We start from the raw sequence: 22943 nt of genomic DNA, 5'->3' as shown, positions 1-22943 counted from the left end.
GCAGCTTAAAACCACTGACAGGACTGTCTTTTCTTTTTCCTTTTCTTTCTCTTCTTCCCTTCCTCCTCCTCCTTCACTATAAGGGACGCTTTGGCTTCTGTCCAACTGTGTGGTACTAAACTTGTCTCAGAATACAGATTAATGCTTTATGCAATTTTAAGTGATCCTCTTGCAGCTGCTGCTCAAGGGAATATTGTAGTGAGCTTGTTTGCTCTGAGGAGTCAGTGGCAAAACCACAGATGCAGCAGCCTCCCCTTGGCAAATAACAGATGTAGCATTTTGCTATGTTCAGCTCGTCTGCAGCACTTACCTTACTTCTGAACAATTTGTGAGGCACTGCCCCAGCACACTGCCATCCAAACACAAATTCAGCTGTAAAACACTTGGTTTGTGAGTTTTTGGCTTGACTGTTACTCAGAATCTACTGGCCACGTGCAAGTGAATCTTACTTACTGATGCCTGTAGTTTGGGTGGGGAAATGAGGACAAAGGAAACTTGCCTGTCATCAGCCTTTGGGATTCCTCACCTCCATTCATTTTAATTCCCTCCTCAGTCATTATCGTGGCTTGTTGTTGCTGTTCTTTCTTTCTTCTTTTTTTTTCTTCTTTCTTTCTTTTCTCTTCTAAAGATTGTACCACATGTCCTTTGAGACAAAGTGCTCTCTCTTGCTAAATTCCCTACCAGCTTTTCTCTCCATGTGAAACTCCAGGCACTTGGGGGTTTCTTGGCACTGTGGTTCTCATGCTAAAAGAGTAAAGAAATTAATTTGGTCATTAGAGCCAATGGAAGAATATCATGTTTTCAGAAATTTCTCTTTAGGATAAAGGAAACAACTTGGATTTCAGAGAGGTTGGTGAGTTGGAGAACTCCTTCAAGGATGCCCTGGTAGTTTTTAGCTGGGCTTATTGAATGTAGGGCATGGGGAGAGAGGAAAGGCATTGCCTGGAGGTGTCTGGGTTGTGGATATGGAAGTGAATGAGCGAATATGAGAAGTAAGAAGGGAATGAATGAAGCTGTGGGTGTCCAACAGGTTGCAGGTATTGAATGATAGTGACAATGATTCAGGAAGTGAAGAAGCACTGTGCAGCAAGTGGAGACAACAAACAGGCAAAATAAAGAAAAGGAGAGTTAGAGTTGACAGATGATATGAATGCAAAGGAGGCTTTATAGACTTAGTGCTAACACTAAGGTGAGAAAACAAGTTAAAGCCTTTGTAATAATATAACAATTGTAATATTTGTAATATAACAAATGTAATAACTGGATAATTCTTTGTGTAAGCTCACCAAGTTCAGGAGATTGTACAGGGTGGTACTGTGCTGGATTTGGCACAAAAATCAAAATACAGTTAAATGCAGCTATCGTGCGGTGCCCTGACTTGGAAGGAAATTGTAAGGATTGTGGATAGGAAAATCTTCAGTCATCAGTTCATTGTATGACTTCAGTAAAAAAGGAAAACAGGTGGAGAAAAGTGGGGGGAGAAGACTGAGTGTATGAATGAGGAGAGAAATCCAAATTAGTTCCAGTGTTCTGAGACTGTATGAGGTGCTAGCTCCATTTCCTCCACAAAACTGAACACTTTGGGTCTCCTCACAGAAAGTATGCCATTGCTCTGGAGATAGGACAATGCTTGGGAAACATTTGAGAGACTAAATATGTTTTCCATGGCAGAAGGAAAAACAAGATAACAGTGTACAATGTTTTAAAAACTGGTGACTTGATAACAGTGTACAGTATTTTAAAAACTGGTGACTTGAACAGGCTTAGTTGACACCTACAAAATAATTTCTGCTAGAAGGGAAGAAGCATAGCAGATATTTAAAACTGGACTTAGCATGAAAAATAATGGAAACTTTTAAAAATGTTTGGAAGGTGAGAATGTGTCTAGATCACAGGCTAATCACAGCAATGGCTAATCCAGTTATGTTGTACTGCTTGATGTTTGCACTGTACACTTGCCAAGGTGCCAGCCGGTTACAGGAAGGATCCTGAGCTGAGCCCTGACTGAGGATAGGGTGCACCTATCCACATCTCCTATAGTCTGTACACTCCATTTGAGTAGAAGTTGAAAAATAATTCAAAAAATGACAATACAGAAAACAAAAAACAACTAACAAAAGTTTCTCATCGATGGTGGAGGCTGAGTTAGGAATATTATGAAAAGATGACCTTTAGTATTTTAAGTTACCTCTGGGTTTTTAGGTATCATGTATTTTCTAGGTCACGTGATATATATAATACCTATACATAAAAGGTCAGCTTCTCTTCACTATAACTTTCTATGCATATTCAGGTTTAAGCCTCATGCTATTATTTTTGAACCTCCTTCTTACTGTTATTTCATAGTATTTACTGAATATTTATTTTTCTGTGGTAATCAACTGTCTGACTTCAGGAGATGAATAAGCTGTCTGACTTTTTAGATAGGTAAGTCCATTATTTGGTTCCAGTTTAACCTTCTGAACGGAAAGAAATTACAGTTTCAAGCAAATCCAATGCTTTATAATTAAAAATAAATCCTTATTTTTCAGCCAAAGCCATTCACTGAATTAAATCCTGATTTGCAAATAAACACAACTCCCCAAAACTTTATTTTTCTGACAGTTACTTATATAAATTCTATTTCTAACAGATTTGACTTGGAGTTTTTTAAGATAAGCATGATTGAAATTCTGATCTCATTAAAGTCAATAGCCAAATCCCCACAAACTGGAACACAATCAAGCATTTTGTGAATCCAGTGAATTACACCTGAGAGCTCTGCTCAGTCATTATCTGTTCTCATCTTCTTTAGCTGGTCATAGAAAGTGCAGGCACAGCACTTGATTCCTAGTGCTTAACTTCCAGTGTTAAACTAATCCAAAATTAAAAGGGATCCTGCAAAACAGCCTTTTCATTTTCAAAGCAGTTAATTGGATGAAAATGAAGCTGAGAACTCTCACTATTCTGCATTTTACTTTGGCAGTTTTTAGCCTTTTTTCTCCTTTACTTAAAAAATATATAATGTTAACTTATATTCACGGATTTGCAAATCTCTCTTTAATATAACCATTTAAAACAGTTTTTCTTAGACTTCTGCACATTACATAAAACTGTTTTTATAACAGTAATTTATTAGGTTAAGCTGAAGAGCTTTTACTACTTTTTATATAAAAAGACTGGCCTGATTTTGGATCTCCTTAATGTGGCCCTTTAGTTGTAGTATTTCTGGAACTTGGTAATGTGCAAAATATGCCAAAGAAGAACCATTACTTTCAGAAAAGGGCACTGTGTTCTCTCAAATATTTTTGCACCGTCCATAGCACAAAGAGTAAAAATGCCATGTGATTGTTCATGGAAATAGTCTGAAGCCCCAAAAGACACTTTTTGTGTCCTTCTGTTCTGAGACAAATCCATAGGCCACAGTAAGAAGACTAGATTGAATAGGGAAGTGATCTGCTAAGAAAAAAGTCCAAATTATGTCACAGTAAAAAGCATAAGATTAAAAAACATAATTAGCTGTTAGAGATCTAGTAGCTGGATAAAAGCCCATGTAAATGTATTTTGCCACCCACCCATAGGAGTCCCCTATGTAATGGGGATTCCTTTCCATTTTACCTGGAGGATATTCTGTGCTAGATAGCAGTTTGACTCAGATAATTTAGCCTGGGTCCATAATGACTTCATAAGTTCAGAGTGAGGAGACAATTCTTTAAAATCTTATTTTATTATTATTTCTAATTTAAAGAAACCAACATCACAGTGTGGATTTTAATCCTACAGCCAAGGCTGAAGTGAAACACTGAGGTGAATAAGCTTCATTATATCCATCTGTCCAAGACAACAAAAGTTTTACTTTGTGTCTCCAGGATACTGTTCAGCATATAAGGTATCATTTCCTTTTTCATTTCCTTCCTTTCAGGATGAGAGAAGGCTGAGGAGGCTGTCACTCATTCAGTATTGCTGTGATCAAGTCCAGCATGACTATCACAGGGATAGCATATTAACCTGGGGCTGAATTAAAATCCTAATGTGATTAGAACTGACCATGTTCCCTTTAACAGTGATGCTGGTATTAGACTTTTGCCCTTCAGGAATTTCTATAATTTCCAGTTTCCAATTTTTTTTTTGTTTGTTTGTTTCTGGGGCTGTGCTTTAAAGTTGGATCTTTGAGGTGATATTAGTTAACAGGAAGCACTTAATTCTAATGTTTACTGAGCAGAACTTTACTTTAGTCATCTCTTCGTCTCAGATTCTTTGGGGGCTTGTTTGTCCTGGATATCAAAAAACTTCCTACATCACTTCCTGCAGTGGAAAACTATTTCAGAAATACAACTGTGGATAGAACTGGAAAATGCAAGTGTGTAGCCATATATTCAGCTTTTGATATTGTGTGTTGAATGATTTAATGAGATGCTTGTGGGTTACTTTAACTGGGGGTGAATTCTGGCTTGCACTTCTTTGTGGTCTCTATTGTAAATATGGAACCAAGCTCTAGAGAAGTAAGAGTCAGCACTGTAGAGTATGCATAATCTAACATTAAGCTTAAGTCATTTTAACTTTTGCTGAACTCTGTTAACTACCCGTTTTAGGGCCGACCTGCTATAAATAATACAACTTGTGAGATGTAAATCAAAGTTGCAAATACTCACTGTAACCATTCAGCCTAACAAGGAATCAATGCTGCATACTATAGCTGAGATGAATATCTAAATTAATTGGAATGTCCCTACACTTCAGCCTTACAGATCAAGTTGCCTGGCAGCAATAGTAAAGAAAAGTGGAAGATTGAGACAAAATATAAGTATGTTCATGCTTGTTGGCTTCCGAAATTGCTGAAAACATGAAAAGTGATAATGAACTTTGTAAGCACTTCCTGCTGTATTTCACAGTCTATATTTTATTTTATTTTTTTCTGTAGCATGTCTTTTCAGTACCAAACACTTTATTTATTTATTTGTTTTATTTGTTTTTAATGTGAAATTCAGAACTTGATTAATACACCTCACAACATTATTATTATTTTTTTTTTAAAGAGAGATATCCTCTAAAGAAACATAGCCAGAGAACAGTCCTGCTGAGAAGGACATGGGAGTTCTTGTAGAAGAAAAGCTCAACACAAGCCAGCAGTGTGCACTTGCAGCTCACAGTAACCTGCACTGCATCAAAAGAGGGGTGGCCAGCAGGGTAGGGAGGTGATTGTTCCCCTCTACTCTGCCCATATGAGGCCCCATCTGGAGTACTGCGTCCAAGCCTGGAGCCCCCAACACAAGAAAGATCTGGAACTGCTGAAGCGGGTTCAGAGGAGGGCCACATAGATGCTCAGATGGCTGGAGCACTTCTCCTATGAAGGAAGGCTTGGAGGGAGTTGGGCTTGTTTAACTTGAAGAAGAGAAGACTCCAGGGAGACCTCACTGCAGCTTTCCATTACTCAAGGGGAGCTTACAAACAGGAGAGAGACGGACTTTTTACATGGTCTGATAGTGATGGGACAAGGGGCAATGGTTTTAAAGTATAAGGGGGGGGATTTAGATTAGATGTCAGGAGGAAATTTTTAACTCAGAGGATGGCAAAGCACTGCTACTGATACAGTTTTTGTAGCTTTTTCTGAACACTTTGGAAATAGCCAACATCCTGCTTACATGTGATCATCAGAAGTGGGCATAGATATCTCAGTAATGATCTTACTAGTTTTTCATAAAGAGTTGTAGAAAAATATCCTTACTTTTGCCTGCTAGCCTCCAACATATATGTCCAGGACAATATTTGCTGGTTCATCCTCTGTGTTGCACTGGGAGCTCGTTTGGTGTTTGCCACTAAATCCTTTTCTGTGTTTGTGCCTAAAAATTATCAACCATATGTAAAATTAATCTATATTTTCATTCTCAATGAAAGGTCCTTATTAACCATCCTCTGTGGCTTTAGACCAATTTACTAATCAGCCCAGGTTTCCATGTGGTACTCTAATATCTTTATCATTATTCATAATTACCAATTTTGGTGCTGTTTGCAATGATTTTGTATCATCTTTTACATTTTTTTAAATAATCAAATCCTGTAGAGCAACAAACCCTTCTGGATTATGCTAGAAATGTGTGTATTTAATAATTATGTCCTATTTATATTTACTTTTTAAAGATGCACTGCCTTCTGATGGAATAAGGTACAAAAGCATATGCTACACCGTTTTGCGTAGAAATACAATTCAGTAGTAGTCTACCATGTAAAATAATGAGCCAACATAATGCACAGTGAGAAGTATAATAGATAAAAAAATAAAGTCCAATTATCTAGTAGTGTTGGTGGTAAATTTTTCACCCTGGACTTAGTCATTCAGATGAACTGCTTTAAAAGTAATTATTTCCTATGGCTTTCATTGCATGGCTTTCCATGAGGAAATGACTTGTGTGATTGTGGTTGGGTTTTCCAGGTTTAGTCAGCATCATGGATAAGGGCTCTTAAAAATGTGAGACTACTTGAGAAGCAATTAATTTTACTGGTACTGAAGAGACATTATATCAATGAGAGATTGATTTTGGCTTAAGAAATAACTGTTTCACAAGTGCTTGGACTTTAATTATCTTACTTACATGTGATTATTTCCCAGCTAGCTGCTTTTCCTCTTTTGTTGCTTTTGTTCTAAATTAGGATTATCAGACTCATAAATGAAAGTGAAATCTACATCATATATGAAAAATAAGGCTAAAGCTAGACTGAACTGAGCCTTTTTATGCAATCTTTCTTACTTGCTGAATCTCATCAACTTCAATATCTGGAGAGTACAAGCTCATTACTGGGTGAGATATTAAATAGAGTGCCTCCTAAATACAACCGACGCATGAGAGAAGTAGGTTTTACAGTCCCCAAAGTCATTTACCTCTTTATACAATTTGTTTTTATCTCCTTGTGACTGACTTTTCAATTTATAAAACAGGAATAATTATCTTACCTTCTTTTATTAAGTGTTTTGAGCTCTGCCATGGAAAAAAAATGCTCTATAGGAAGCAGAGTTACTGTGCAGATCCTATGCAGCTTCAGTCTTTTCAGAAGATGGGTTTACTTTGGGAAAAGAATGATATATATGTGTAGGCTGGGAAAAAACTGAGAGGTGACTCCTTCACTTCTTCATCTCTATCAGCCCAAGAGCTCAAAGTGAGGAACTTCTGGATGTTGCTGTGCATGTATCTCAGCCATGCAGAGGAAAGCCAGTCTAGGAGATGGACGGACAAAAAAACAAATTAAACCAGAGAAACAGCCACCTATTTCAAAGGGTGATAGGGCTGGGTTTGGCTTTTGTATAAAAAACAAAAAAACCACCAATCTCTAAGCAATTTCAAATAGCAATTATTATTCACTGTGGGAAAAGGCAGGGGTGGTGTGAAGTAGATGAACAGTGCTGAAAGAGCTCAGGGTGGAAAGCAATAAAGATTGAAATCCTCAACTCTTTCACAACCTGTAACTTACTAAGCAATCGCTTCATCATAACTACATAAACCAAAACTCCCTCCCTGCTTCCTGCTGTTCCTGCAGCCTCCAGGGCTTTGGTGTGCTTCAGATTTTCTTTCTTTCTTCTTCTTCTCCCTTTTTTTTTTTTAAGAAACATATATCATAATGTGTTTTCTTTCTTTTTTAATAAAAATATCAAAGGAATACTTATCAATGACTGAGGAGGGAGAGCTGTGGTGCAATCTATTTTTTAACTGGAACATGTACCATGCTGTGACACACTCATCCAGGAGCAAGAGAAGATTGATGGCTAGACATGTGGAGAGAACTGCCACTGATTGAAATCAGACAACTGCAAGCTGTGAGGGAGATCCAGGGGAAACCATTTTAACCACAGTAGTCCAGCCTGAGCACACTTGGACAGGGTTTTTCCTCTGTCTGAAGTCTGCACTGCAGAACACAAAGAAACAAGGCAGTACAGAGACAAAATGTGAATCTATGACAACTTTGAAGATATATGCATATGTCTCTATCTATCTCACCTCTGTAAATTATTTCCTTCACTAGCAGATAATAGATCAGAAATTTCATTCCTCAAGTACCAGTCATTTTCTTACACCCTTCAGATTCTTTAGCAAAGACCAGAAGAAAAGAAAAAAAAGAAAGCTTTCAAGTAGGAGAAAAAAAATTGGAACAGTACTAGAAACCTGATTTTCAGAAGTGCTGAGCACCTGGAGTGTCAATTACAGTTACTGGGAGCTGGAGCTGCTCACCACCTCTCAAGACATCAGACTTCCTGCAGCACAAAATTACCAAGTATTTCCTCCATTTCATTTTGGAAGCATATCACTTATTTGCAGGGAGACGTGAATAAAGTGGTATGAAAGGGTGGGTTTCCTCACACCCATCACCCAGACTGCCCAGTCAGTGTTGGTCGTGATTACACAGCCACGCACTTGCACTGAGACATTTTTATTTCATTACGAGTGTCAGTTTACAGCCATTAGCCAAGCAGATTGGCTCGGACCAAAATGCCTCTTTTTTGTGTATGTGCATGTGTCTTATCACCAGATCTCACTTCCATTATTCAAGCCTTTTTACTAAAAAGAAAAAAAAAAAAAAAAGGGGGGAAAAAGAAAAAAGAATGAGACAAGAAAAGAAAGACGTTAAGTGCATTATGTTTTGTGGCTTGTCTCTGTCCTCTAGCCAGAACAGTCTGAAATAGGTTTTATTGGAAATCATTACTTAAATTCCAGCACTGAGGAGAATATTGATCTCTTGTGCATAATGGTTACCAGACTGCAGAAAGTAGCAAAGAGGGCTCCAAGCAGGCCGACATAATGTCAGTGACAATTCATTTTTTTTAACCAGCCAGGATACTGGTTTAATATCCTGAAAAAGGCACTTAACGCCAGACCTTTCATAGCATCTGTCAGGCCGGCGGCAGGCCATTCCTCGGGCTGGCAGGCATGGCCAAGGCTTGCTTGGCTGCACGCTGCTGGCGAGGCCTGGCATTCCTGCGGCACCCGTCCGCCTGCACCCTGCACCCCACACGCGCTCACCAGCTGTCCCAACTTTGCAGGGCGCTCCTAGGTTTTCTAAATATGTGCCACATAAAATAAAATTGAGGAGTGTGATGCGCTGTGGAGCCCTGTGTGTGCAGCGCATAATTCATTTGCAGTGTCTATGGGCCATTATTCCCACATTCCTCCCACTGAGCTATCAATTTCATCTCCGGCCAAGTTGGAATCTGAATCTGGGGAGCTCAGCGACACGATGGTGGTGTGGGCACACTATTTGCCTTTTCTTTTTTCCCAGTCTTTCTTGACTGTCCTCTTATTTCTCTGCTCTGTAAGAAACATTCTGTTTTGTGTTCACAGGCATGAATGGGCTTAAAAAGAGCCCCATCAGTAACTCTATACTCCCCAGTTTGGTGACTCCAGGAGAATAAAAATTTGCAACTGTCCTCTAAATGCTGCACCATATAGGAAAACAAACAAACAAACAAACAAACAAAAACAAAACAAACAACAACAACAAAAAAAACAAAACAAAAAAAAACAAACAAAAAAACCCAAACAACCCCAAAACAATGATCTTCCTCTCCTTCTTGAAGTAAAACTGCCAGTTGTTCAGTGCATCTCTCACCCACCATTTCTCAAGGGAAAACATGGGAAATCAGTGTTTGGCTAATGAGATTCCTGCTCATTGAATGAAACAGGTGATGACTTCTCTAGGTTTTCTTGTGTTTGTCATTTCAGTAAGTAGAGAAAGAAAACTTTCCACAAGTATCAGTGGCATTTAATTAATAAAAGCATCTTGGGCACCTGCCCAAGCTGCAATAATCAGTGGAAAATGGTTTGTAGCATTTAATGCAAGCCAGCATCCTTGTGCTGTGAGAGCACTGAGAACCAGCTACTGAATAAATTTGTCTCAAATATCCTACCTCTTCTTTTCCCTCTTATCCATTTTGCAGCTACCTTGAAAAAAATAAGAAAGATTAATCCATTGCCGTGCAACAATGAAACAGTGGCAAAGGACTTCTTCTGTGAGAGAACGTCTGACAAATAAAAGAGCTTATAATGCCTAAGGAGGGAGATGGCAAAGCAATGTAATCATGGGCTACATCTGCATCTAGAGCTACTATCTGTTTCTTATGTTTTGCAAATCTTTTTTCCATTAAAAAAATGTTCTCAGCTAAAAAGTTCACTCTTAAAAAAGATAAATCTTGGTAACTTAAAATAAGAGTCAAATGAACAATTGTGTTTAACCTGTAGTAGGAAAATCAATAGAAATGGATCTTAAACATTCTTAAACCCATCTGGACATGATCCTGATCTCTAGGTTGCCCAGCTTGATCAGTCAAGCTGGACCAGATGACCTCCCTTTCAACTTCAGCCACTCTGGGACTCTGTGACTGATTCAGATGAAAGAAATGCCACATCTTAAATAATTGATATTAATGAGGTTGCACAGAACTGCACGTGACTAGTACAGAAGCACTAAGAATTCAAAGTCAAATGGAAATAATTTGAGAATACAAAGTTATTCCTAATATTACTATCTAAAGTTAGTTATTTATCTAGGTCTGGGCTCTTTTATATTCATGATGGTGTGGCCCATAGCTCCTGGGTAGTCCAGGCCATGAGGCAAAGCTCTCTCTGAGTTCACACTGAAGATTTGTCTTGAAGAGAATAACTTTCCATCTTAAAGGGAGCCCAGGAGAAAACTATATCCTAAGCAGAACAGACTATCAGAGGGACATAGATACGGGAGATTTAGTCCATTCAGTGTCTAGAATGGAGAGTGAAACATCCCTAGCTGTAGCATGATGAGAGACAAAGACTAGGCAACTAGTTTAGGAAAGAAATTTCCCTTGTAGATAAAGTAGGTAAAGTTAGGTGCGATGAATTTGAGTTCTTACAACTTGCTTAAGAAAGTCAATCCTGTAGCAAGTCCAGGGTAGAAATAGAAGTAGGAGTATGTTTTCCAAAGTCTGGGCTGCTAAGATTCTCTGTTATGAATATCGATGCATTCTTACTTCTCATTTTACACAGCAGAAATTAAGTCATTTAGCTCACTCTTTCCTTGCTGTTTGGCCTTGGATTTTCTTTCTAAAATTGAGACGGATATGGAACATGTAAATAACACAATAATCTTGTGAGAATTCATGTACAGTTTCTAGGAACAGACATATTAACAGAATCATACTATTAGCATCTATCTGTAGTCCTCTAAAAATCATTACAGCTTTTAAAGAATTCTAATTAGGCATGTCTGAAGTGCCAAATCCAGGTGGATTTTCACCCACTTCTAATAATATGGTTGCTCTGAGCCCTCGTTGAAATAGATCATATCTCTGGAATCTAGCTGTAATAGAGATCGAGTTATGACTTATCCCATAACCTCCCAAGATACAGTTAAGTTGTTCTGATCCAGCCTGTTTTAAAGCTCTGTGGGACTTGCAGCTGTGTGCCTGTTAGTATATCCTTCTGTTGCTTTCATTCACTAAAGAAACATCATTAAAGCAGAAAGGAGAATGATGAGACAGAAAATTCTTCACTCCTTTTCCTGTATATTTGCTGCATCTTTTCATTTATAACTTTCCGTGTTTTCTACTAGTACTGTACTCTCCAGCATACAGTCATAGAATAATACTGTATCATCAGCACCTGCTTCTCACATGGTGTGGTAAGAGACCTCAATACTAAAGCAATAAATATTCTAACCATAATTATGAATACCCATATTCATTCTTTTCTTAGCAACAGATTTATAAAATAATGTAAGCAAAGTGCTATTTTATAAAAAGTCTCCATCATCAATTTACACAGTACATGAATCTATGTTACATTAACAAATCCCTGCTACAATTAAATCCTTCTGATGACGGCTATCTAAAGTAATCTATACATATCCCTTTGACATCGCTAGATCAGTTTCAAATCAATTCAATGAAACAAGCTCAGTGACTTTTTTTAATCACGTATCAGTACTCAATATAAAGAAGAAAAGATGTGGTAGAAATGCATACTATAGTAGCTGCTCTAACTTTAAGCCTTCAAATTTATACCTCTACCTCCTTACTTTCAAGATTGGACTGTATGTTTACAGAAGCCCTAAAAGATTTACCAGAAAGAATACAAGGGTCTTGTTTCACAGGCGGGTGCTATAAAGACTCATTGCATTGTACAGGTTAATGTTAATGTGTATCTCCTATGTAATAAAAAGATTTGGACTCTGCTGAGAAAGCAGTAGATAAAAGTCGAGGTTACAGTGAAGTCGGTGAGCTCTCTGAGACTGGGATTTCACACGCTATATTCCTGATCCTCCCAGTTCAGTAGATTTCAAACAAAGAGAGTAAGACAGTCTTATAGCTGAATTCATTTCTCCATTTTTATTTAAGCTTGGTCATTATAATTAAAATCACTACTCTTGGGCTTAAAGTTGGTGAATTCTAAATATACTACTAGTCAGTCACAATCTGTGACAGTAAGCTTGCCCTCAAACTCTAAAATCTGTAAGTACAAATGAAGTCAATCAAGAATCAATTTGAAAGATTATGATTATTGTTACTGTTAAGGCAAAATAATCTGAAATCGATGAAGATTTTAGCATGCATCCAAGAACATATTTTTATAGAAGTCCTCTAAGATATACAAAATGTGGATTTTTTTTTCCAGAAGATCTTTGTCTGATGTGATTCTACAGTTGCCTTGCCACAAGAGGAACTGAAACAACTTCAGTGTCTCAGTTCACCAGGGATTTAAACCTGTTTAAGTTTAGAAGAAGCCGTGACAACAGTGCTTGGAGAGTCTGCAATCACAGAGGTTTTGGGTAGCTTAGGAGTAGACCTGGTGAGGAAAATTTGTTTTGAGTTGCAGTGAGTTCTGAGCCTTTTTAGCTCTACTGCTTTTCCACTGAGTCACTTAAAGAATGTCCAGCCCTCTCTACATATGTCAGTTTCTCCATCTGTTAAAAACAAAAAAGGCTACTTTATGAAGCACGATGTCAACTTCAATATGAGAACTGGTCTTTTTATTTTATGATCATATTCATCATATCAAAGAACTGGAACCACAATTCTAATGGAAGCTACTGGAAATTCCATTAGTCCAGTGTATCTAGCCAATGGCTTTGCCCATACAATTACCCATGCAATGGAAGCAATAAAGCAGCTTAGTCCCAAACCCCAACAGACTCCCATATGGCAGTACTAGACTACATACGTATAGCATAGGGTAGGAGTAGCTAAATAGAGCCTACATCATAAAGCATTTTAAAGGCTTGGACAATATTTGAAATGTTGAATGTTTGCTGTATTGTTCATTTTGGCAAACCTAGAACACTCATACAGCTCTCACTTGCTTCTGATGCTATTAAAACCAGGAGACAGAGATGAACAAAGAAGGAGTGCCAAATATGCCATCCTCTGTTACTCTTCTTGCAAGACTCCAAACATCTGGAAGCATATGAGCAGGAGAGGGACTGACTTTTTACATGATCTGATAATAATAGGACAAGGGGGAACGGCTTTAAACTAAAAGAGGGGAGATTTAGGTTATATGTTAGGAAGAAATTTTTTTTACTCAGAGTGTGGTGAGGCACAGGAACAGGCTGCCCAAAGAGGTGGTGGGTGCTTCATCTCTGGAGGAGTTCAAGGCCAGGTTGGATGGCACCCTGGGCAGCCTTGTCTGATAGGTGGTAGCCCTATTTATGGGAGTGGAAATAGATGATCTTTAAGGTCACTTCCATTCCACGCCATTCTATGACTCTACAATTGAGTTATTCAGTGATGTAGTACAAGTGATGTGATGAAGTGTTCTAGATTGGATAGTTCCAAATAGTTTTGGTCAGGCCATACAACCACAAATATGCACAAATATTTTTTTTTTTAATTATCCATCAGGTTGATATATAATGCTCACTGGAGGTGAATCTTAAAAATGAAAACTTCACTGATGAAATTGCTCAAGGGAATGAAAACATAAAAAAATTATAAGACTGCCTGAAAAGTGGCAAAGGCTGGTTGGTTGTTCATGTCGCCTTTCATGGTGCTTTAATATGTTACTATAAGTGGAGTGTTTTCAAAACAACTGTTTGTGGGTCATGAATGGACTGACCAATCTGAAGACATATGGGTAAAACACCAAACAAGGTTGGCAGGACAATAGGTGGGATAGGGAAATGTGTATGCTTCAACACTTACAGAAATGCTAAACTTCTGGGAGGAAAAAATAAAATCATGGAATTCATACCCATCTGTCTGCTCTTAAAACGCCTTGTAATACACACAGTTTAGCTAGGGATATATACTGAATCATACAATATCCGATTTTGGAAAAATTTAGTTATGATTAAAGGAAATAGCAATGGTAATAATCATCACAAAATAATCATATGATTATGTCCTTGTTTCTGTACTTTGCAAGAGATATGTGTGGAGCTAACCTTTGGTGCGCAGATGCTCTCATTTAGATTTCTGTGGTCAGCAAGGAAAACGAGCTTGCCTTGCTGTGGGAACAGTCTGTTTCACTGAAAAGCTTAAATATATTCCATGCATCCCTCTGCAACCCAAGACTGGAAATAATTTCAAGGCTACATGGTAAAATGGTATCCATGCTATAAGCATTATATCAGGCTAAACTGCACAATCTACAGGACCTCACAGTATGTGGGCTACAGTTTTACTTTCAGCTCTGTGACCAAGTGTTTGATAACTCCAAAAAAACACTAGAAATGATAATAATTGCAAAAGGAAAAACAGTTCCATAAGCAAAGGCTATGCAAAGGTCAGCAAATTAGCATTTCCCGAAGACAAGCTTCAAGAGTGAGCAAAAGATACCTATGTACTAAAAGGCAGAAAGAAGCACAGATATGACCTTTTTTTTTTTTTTCCCAAATGAAATTTGTAATGACAATTATGGCTGTAACATAGTCACATTCTATTTCTCAAATACTATTAAAGATTTGACACAAAAAAGGTCAAAGTAGCTTACAAAATTTGATTTTCAGTGTCTTTAAATATCCAGCTTTAATATTGCTTTTTTTTATCACCATGTGACAACCACTTGTTGAACCTGCGTAACTGTTTGCACAAACCTTATGAGTAGAGCATCTCAGATTCTCTTTGCTGGATATAGAAGTGACTTAGTAAATTTGAGAGGATCCTTTGGAAAGAATCAGACTGCTGGATTTTGCTAATGAAGAGTGTCAGGATGCAATAACATATTGGATTTGCTGTGATTTAAAATGTTAGCTAATTAATTGTGCCAGCATGGCAGGTCAGCATAGGATTTTTGCAACATTTCTAAAAGTCATTGGTGAAGGTTATATTGATTGTCATTTGCACCTATCCATCTCCTGGTTTCCACTTTATACTCCATATCCATTCAGGATCATCAGCTCTTTTAACACAAGAGGAAGAACAAAATTGTGATGAGAGGTTAAAAATTATGAAATTAATATATGAAGAAAATGTTATTTCATTTTGGTCCTTCTAGACACTGTTCCCTCAGTGATAGTCACCTTGATCCTTACTCTGATTTGTGTATATCCAGTGGCTTTTTGAAACATGTAGTCCCTCTTGAAGTGTAGTGATATTTCAACATTGCAAAGGGAATGTTGATGTTATAATTCTGTTAAGTTCTGTGAATAGAGATCAAATTCTTGCCACTAAAGTAATTTCAATGATTGTACATAAGTAACTAACAATGGGACTTATTTTCAAAAAATAGCTCCTAAATTTGAACTTGCATAGTGTATGCAGCTGGTTTCTGGTCTCTGAAACAGTAAATCCCTGAACCTGGGAAGTCATTCCATCCACCTGAACTTCTCTAGTGGGTCATGTCTCCAGCTAGCTATCACATCTTCCCAGGTGTGCTAGTTATTATTCATAAGTATCACTGAAATTTGGACTTTCTCCCTGCAGATTAGCAGAGAATGTTGTAAGTAACCATCTGATCTTTGGAAACCATTCTGATGAGGAAAAAGAGTAGCATAAAAAGAACTTGCACAAGATGTTTGTTGGTTGGAGAATTCCTAAAAATGGCAGATTAATCCAACCTAAGATAACTGTGTAAGGTGGTGCTCTGTATCTGTATTCCTTGTCTCCACTGTTCTCTCATTGCCATGACAGGAGAGGTGATCTGACAGAAAAAGAAGCACGAAAAAACTTTTTTATACTGGAATCAAGTGTACCTTCAGTAAGTTTGCAGCTGACACCAAGCTGAGTGGTACTGTTGACGCAGTGGAAAGAAGGGATGTCATCCAGAGGGACCTAGACAAGCTTGAATAGTGCACCCACAACAGGTCCACGTGCAAGTTGCTGTATATGGGTCAGGAAAATCCCAGATATGTATACAGACTGGGAGAACAGCTGTGGCCTACCAGTACCTGAAGGGAGTTTGTAAAGCAGGAGGGAGACTTTTTGCACCACCTGATAATGATTGGGCAAGGAGGAACAGTTTTAAACTAAAAGAGGGAAGATTTAGATTAGATGTTGGGAGGACATTCTTTACTCAGAATGTGGTGAGGCACAGGAAAATGCTGCCAAAGAAGCTGTCGCTGCCCCATCCCTGAAGACATTAAAGGACAGATTGAATGGGAATCTGGGCAGTGATCCAGTGAGTGGCAGAGGGTTGAAACAGGATGATCATTAAGATCTAAGTCATTCAATGATTCTAAGATTATTTTGAGACTGATTGTAACTGATGAAAAGTTACTCTTTTGTTTGACTTCTTTCATAGTCCTAGATCCGAACAAATAAAAAAGAAAGCCTATTTCTTACCCAAAGTTGGGGTAGGCTTTTGCATATGTCATAATTGTCAACATAATGAAGTTAAAAGGATGTCACAGAAAGATATATAGTGGATCCACTTACAGCATGCCTTTTTTACATTACATCATGAAGAAAAATGTACCATGGCCTAGTATTAACTTGTAGCATCCAAATTTTGTTTTATGACTGCACTTGGACTTCATGAAAAAATATATACAGACAACAGAAGTCAACAACCCCATTACGTTCATTGTGCACCAGCTGTATCACTGAGCTCTTATATTCAAGATAAAGATGAAGCTGCCTTGACAGAAAACATTTAGGTGTTATACTACCATTGGGGTTAACAACAACATGCAAAGGCATGTGATACTCTGTCACTAACACATTGCTTTATACATGCTTCCCATCACTATACTTCAAATACATGACACTTTTACCTAGCTCGTGAGATAATGCAGATATAAACCATTGTTCACATTAGGCTTTTTGACCTTTGGCACCGTCAGTAAAATCCTGAAATCTTGGTCAATTCTGGGCATACTTCTTTGAAATGATCTAATGCCAACCACAGAACAATTATAAATGGCATGTAAAAAAATAAGTATATACACGGAAACCTTTATGTATTAGAAGACAGTAAGTTTATGACTGCACAAGTGGAATCACAGTAAAGATTTACAATGCAGTGAATATGGAAAAGAAGTAAACTAGAAACACCTTGTTAGCTCAAGATGATACAGCACAAACAACATGCTGTGAAACTCAAATATAGTAAAGAAGAAAAAGACTAGTTCTTCCAGCACCAAAAGAGAGAGTTTTACTATTCTCTTCAGTGAAGTAGTACTGATGCTTTATTTCCTAGTTTCTCTGAAGGATACATTGTAAAACACTACTGTGCTTATGGCAAAAGAGCATATGGTGAAACACCGTCTTTGCCCTCAAAATTTCTTTGCCTGAAAATGATCAAGGTGAAGTAACGAAAAGTCACCTACTTTCAGTTTTTTACCACCTCAGGCTTTTACTTTACAGCCTTCATTTCCTGGAGAAAATGTATTTTATAAAGATTGGATTTTCCACAACATGACAAATAAAGCATTGACTTAAAACAGTGAAAATAGCATTTTCTCCCCCAAAACTGCAACAAAAAAATCCTCCTACAAATGTTAAATGAAAATATGTCATCTTTGAAATGAATACGTGAATGAAACAAAACTTAATCAAAATTTTTTTGAATAAAACAAGTTAAGAATTAAACAAGCTTCAAAAACATAATACATACTTGTGTGAGAGTAATAGAGGTAATTCATAGAATTACATTGGATGGAATAAAAGTTTTGCATAGAGTAAGCTCTTTACTCTTTGAGCTTCAGGGAATAATTCAGGTACTATCTTCTACCAACTGTTCAAAGGAAATGCTTCCAGTGCCCAGCTTGTGTTACAGTTAGCACTATAAGATGTATATGTCTTTCTCTGAAGTGCTAAAGTTTCATTTCTTGAACATTTTGAGTCATAAATCCAAGGTGGTGCTACCTTAGTAATGGGTAGAGTTTCAGATATGATGGAAATTAATTATTTATGAAATGTTTAGGATGATGTAGCCCAAAGCAGCTGGTTATGTCACAACAAATTCCTGTGAGCCATTGCATCAGTTAATGCTCAAGACTTTTGGAGACTAAATTATTCTATGGCTGAATAAAAAGAAAATCCTGATGATACTTACTGTGTTTATACGATACTAATTCTAGTTAGGAAGTCAACCTGCCTGGAAACTTCCTATGAAATTTAATTCTTTCTTTTATTATGTATGCAGAACACAGATGCAGTAATTAAAAAAGTAGCCCTGTATGAAATCTCTGCTTTACTTTCCTCTATATTTTTCAAAGTAGATATGTTTAGGTTGCTCTGAAAGTAATGCCTCCTATTTGTCAGTATGGAAACTACAACAGATACAAAGAGCAGAATAAACTGATTCCATAGAGCAAATTTTCAGCTACAAAACACTATTTTTCAACAGTCGCCACTGTTGTAATAGCTATGCATTTTCACTGGTGATGAACGGGAGCCTGTACATTGCACCTGTAACAATCTGCACCAGTGGAGGTGACTCACTGTCACCACTGCTGAAACACACCCCCACCACCTCGCTGTGTTCACATGTACTTTTTGGTCTCCATAAACATTTGGCAAGCATCAGTGAATATCAATGGATGCCATTTCTTCTGCATGGAGAAATTCAACGAAACTCCTTTGTTCCACATCAAATGCCATTTCATCAGAGTGCCCACCTGCTGCCATCTGTTACACAACAACAAAATGCACAAGTAGTACTGAACTATTACCTGTTCCTATAACGCATCCTTCTATATATATGATCAGTATCTATCCCAATTTCATCTGAGACTGCTAACATCACTTTAGGCTATTACTGAATGATGGAACCACACCCAGAGCCGCAGCCATTATGGTTTGGCAGCTGGGGGTGAGGCAGAGCAAGGGCAAGTGGCTTGAATTAAGCAAGGGGCTATTCCGTCCCTTGTGACGTTATCCAGAAAGCTATAAAGCTGTCGGGGGGAGGGCTAGGGGTTGATTGCTGCTCCTTGGTTGGGTGTCAGTGGAAAGGTATGTTGGTAGTTAGTCATCAGTTGGCAAACATCTACTGTACTGTTGGCTGGGGATTGGTCAGTGCATGGTGAGTAGTTGTGCTGTGATTGTATTTGTATAATTGTAATTGCATTTTTCTGTTTTCTTTTTCTATCTAATTCTTTGTTTTGTCCCACTTAAGGGAGCCTTTAACTAACTGCAGGGCTAAATAAGAGTTTCCTAAAATGTTTCCTCGTGAAGCCTTTCTTACAGTTGAGTCTCTTAAGGGAAGGGTATTGGGCAATTTGATCAATAACACCTTTCTTTATCAGTTCTAGAGGATCATCAGATTTCCAAACTACCAAAAATGTGAGGAGAAGTATCAAGGATTACAGCTTTGGAGCACCCAACTTTATATCCTTGTCCATTCCATCTACACCATACATTTTCCACCATGTGGGCTCGTAGGAGAGGAACATCATAGAGAGAGTGACTTACAAAATCACAGTTGAGTACAACTAGTGTGTATTCCCTATTCTTACTAATAAGATGGTACATAGCAAATATTACTTATTTCCTTGCTTTTCTTTTGAATCAGAATAGTTTACTTTTAAGATGTATGTAGTCTTTAAGACAGAAAGCACACGTCACTTTATATCACAACCCTTTTTAAAAATATATGTATTTTAAAACTACTTATTGTAGTTGAATTGAATTCTCTATACTTAAAAGCACTACATTTGAAAGAGAATTTTTTTTTAGGCATCTGAACTGATGTGCAAGGAAAGAAACAGCTCTGTTTTTCAAATGGGCTCTAGGTTGGAGAAAATTTCATTGCTGGCCTTTGAACATAGCAGTGAAAAATACAAACTATTCTGTCTCAGCTTTGCTGAATCTTGGGTGTCTTTGTTGCACAAAGCAGTGCAATATGGGAAAGAATAGAATATCTCTGTGTAAATTTGGTGCTTCAAGCTAATCTTCTACAATCATGTACAAATAATTTAAAACAATAATTTGAGTCTTTTTCTTATGTATTTTGACTCTCCCATTACTTCTCCCTCTCTTTTCCTCCACAATAGTTAGATAAAGCAGATGTGCCAACAGTGAGGTTTTCTTGCTGAATGCCTTGTTGATTTCAGCCCAGGTGTCTGCATAACAAGGAGCAGAGTGTTCCTTGTACTGGCTTCTGTGTATTAGGAAAGGATTTGCTTTCACCACTTTCCAAGCTGCATAGCAAATTCTTATAAAAAATTGCAGCAAATAAGAAAGAAACTTTCTTGTACACACAAGTTTGAAAGCAGGCATACCAAACTACACGGAATGATTGAAAAGGTAAGAGCCACTTCATAGAAGAGTTTTATCTGAGATGATTTTTAAACGAACCAATGCCTACTTGTCACTGGCCAAGTGCACAAACTGCTTCTTGAGAATATTGCCAGAAGATGAGAATTAAAAAGAGAACTGCTGTCAAGAACAGTAGAGAAACAACTGGTGAGTATGAGAATCTGCTTAAGATTGAGGGGGAAAATGAGTTAGCTTAGATTCATGTAATTAGAGAGATGGGAAAGGAGAAAGAATGTTTATGTCCAGATGCGGAAAGAAGGATTGGAAAGCTGATAATAGGGGACAGTATCAGTGAGTACTTCATAGCTGAGAGGAGACCTGTGTACTTATGTGTTTGGCATAAGGTTTGCCAGGTGGCCTTAGATAAAGCTAGAAGCTTGCAAGCAGAATGCTAAGGGAAGATCTTGGCAGTCAGTGGCAAGTCTCGGTGTGCCAATGGCCTTAGCTGGGGAGATTTAGACAATAAAGAGATGGAGATGGTGACAGAGGAGTTCAGCAGCTCTGACAGTGGAAAATGTTATCTGACTGTTATAAGGAAAAAAAGACGGTCTCAGATCAGGAACTCAGTGAAATTTTAGGATGATGGGAAAAATGTGTACTCCAGTTAGTGAAGTCCTCCAGAGTACTTGATGTCTAAACACATACCATCTGATTTTCACAACCATGGTGTGTTTTGCTTTGAAAAGTGCATGCATAACTAAGTGACACAAATTAAACATGAAAACTGAAACTTGTAAAGAAGCAAGTATTTTAAACCTTTCAGTTAAGGGGCAAAAACAAACAGGCATACAGGGCCGCACCCTCAGCGATGCTGATTTTCCATGACTGACAAAAAGGCATAGCTATAACTGTCCTTTTCAAAAGCATAGTGTCTTTCAGGATTAGATTTGTGCTTTTCTGTTGTTGCAAAGCAGTGTTTTTTGTTTTTGTTTTTGTTTTTAAACTTCAGAACACGACAGGAATTCATTACCTACCAAATTGAGGGACGCCTATTTCAGTCTGTAGGGCAGTATGACCTGAGCTGACACTGTGATGATTAGTGAGGTTCATATTATTAAACTCCTTAAGTGCACAGTGAGAATCGACAGGGGGTAGGGAGTGTTAGGACTACACACATCTGTCTATGTGATCAGAACTACCAATCTACTTTTATGAGATTCTTTTAAATCAAAGAATGATCTTTGTCAGGCCCTGGGGGGCTTTTACCAGCAGTGTGAAGAGTACTTATTAACCATAAAACCACATTTAAACTGATAATATTCAATACTCCTCCAGGGGAATGAAAATCACCAGGCTTGCTTGGGAAAAGATAACTCTAATACATGACCAACAGACAAACCAGAGACTGTGGCCCTAGACTTTCAAGGCATGAACGCTATTCCTGTTGTGCTAGACACTGCATTAGAATAAATTTGAGTCCTGAAGATTCAGGATAATCTCCGACATCATGCGTACAGAACTTCACCAGAGGTATAGCTGATTTCAAAGTCACTTCCATTTCTGTGCAGACTCCACACAAATAATTACACTTCTGTTCTAACTCTTGAGCTGGTGACCTTACATCAACTCCCTAGCATAAAAGGGGAGAAAGTTTGGTTCCCTTGAGCAAGTATCTGTTTGTTTGTTTGTTTTAATCCTTACTTTCAGAGGTATCAGCAGTGAAACAAAGGACTTAGATATTTTTGGCAGTTACATGAAGAATTTGGACTTAATTTCGTCAGTTTGGGACATCACTTTCTTTCTATGTGATCAGAATATACATTTTTTTCTTAGAAAGGCATGATCCTCCCGAGCAGGGTAGGGTATTGGGGAAAAATATGGTGGTTAAGAAATGTTGCATTTGTAGCAAAATGCAAACATGATAAAAAGAAGCCAGAAAATAAATAAGGAATAGAGAATTAGGTTATGGAAATTGTTCCAAATTCATATATCTTTATATTGTGCCGATGTCAGGGTGTGTTGACATTGCCATCAGAATTGGACTCAGCATTTCACAAAATGCCTTAACTGGAAAGGCTGCAAAGATATTTGTGCCTCTCTCATTGAACGTTCCCCTCCAAGAGTGAGATGAATACTCAGGGAGTAGAGAGGCACTGACACAGGCTCCCCTAAGAGATACCCCATCCCTGGACTTGTTAAGGCCAGGTAGGATGAGGCCTTGGGCAGTGTGATCTGGTGGCTGGCAGCCCTTCCCATGGCTGGGGATTGGAACTAGATGATTGTTAAAGTCCCTTCCAACCCAAACCATTACATGAAAGTATAAACCTGAGTTTGGTTTAGAGGGAAAGTAAGTAGTCTGAAGTATTTAAAA

Source organism: Meleagris gallopavo, chromosome 2 (assembly GCF_000146605.3).
Source record: "Meleagris gallopavo isolate NT-WF06-2002-E0010 breed Aviagen turkey brand Nicholas breeding stock chromosome 2, Turkey_5.1, whole genome shotgun sequence".
In the NCBI taxonomy this organism is placed as follows: domain Eukaryota; kingdom Metazoa; phylum Chordata; class Aves; order Galliformes; family Phasianidae; genus Meleagris; species Meleagris gallopavo.
The sequence above is the reverse complement of the archived record's forward strand: the minus strand, read 5'-3'. Positions refer to the sequence as shown.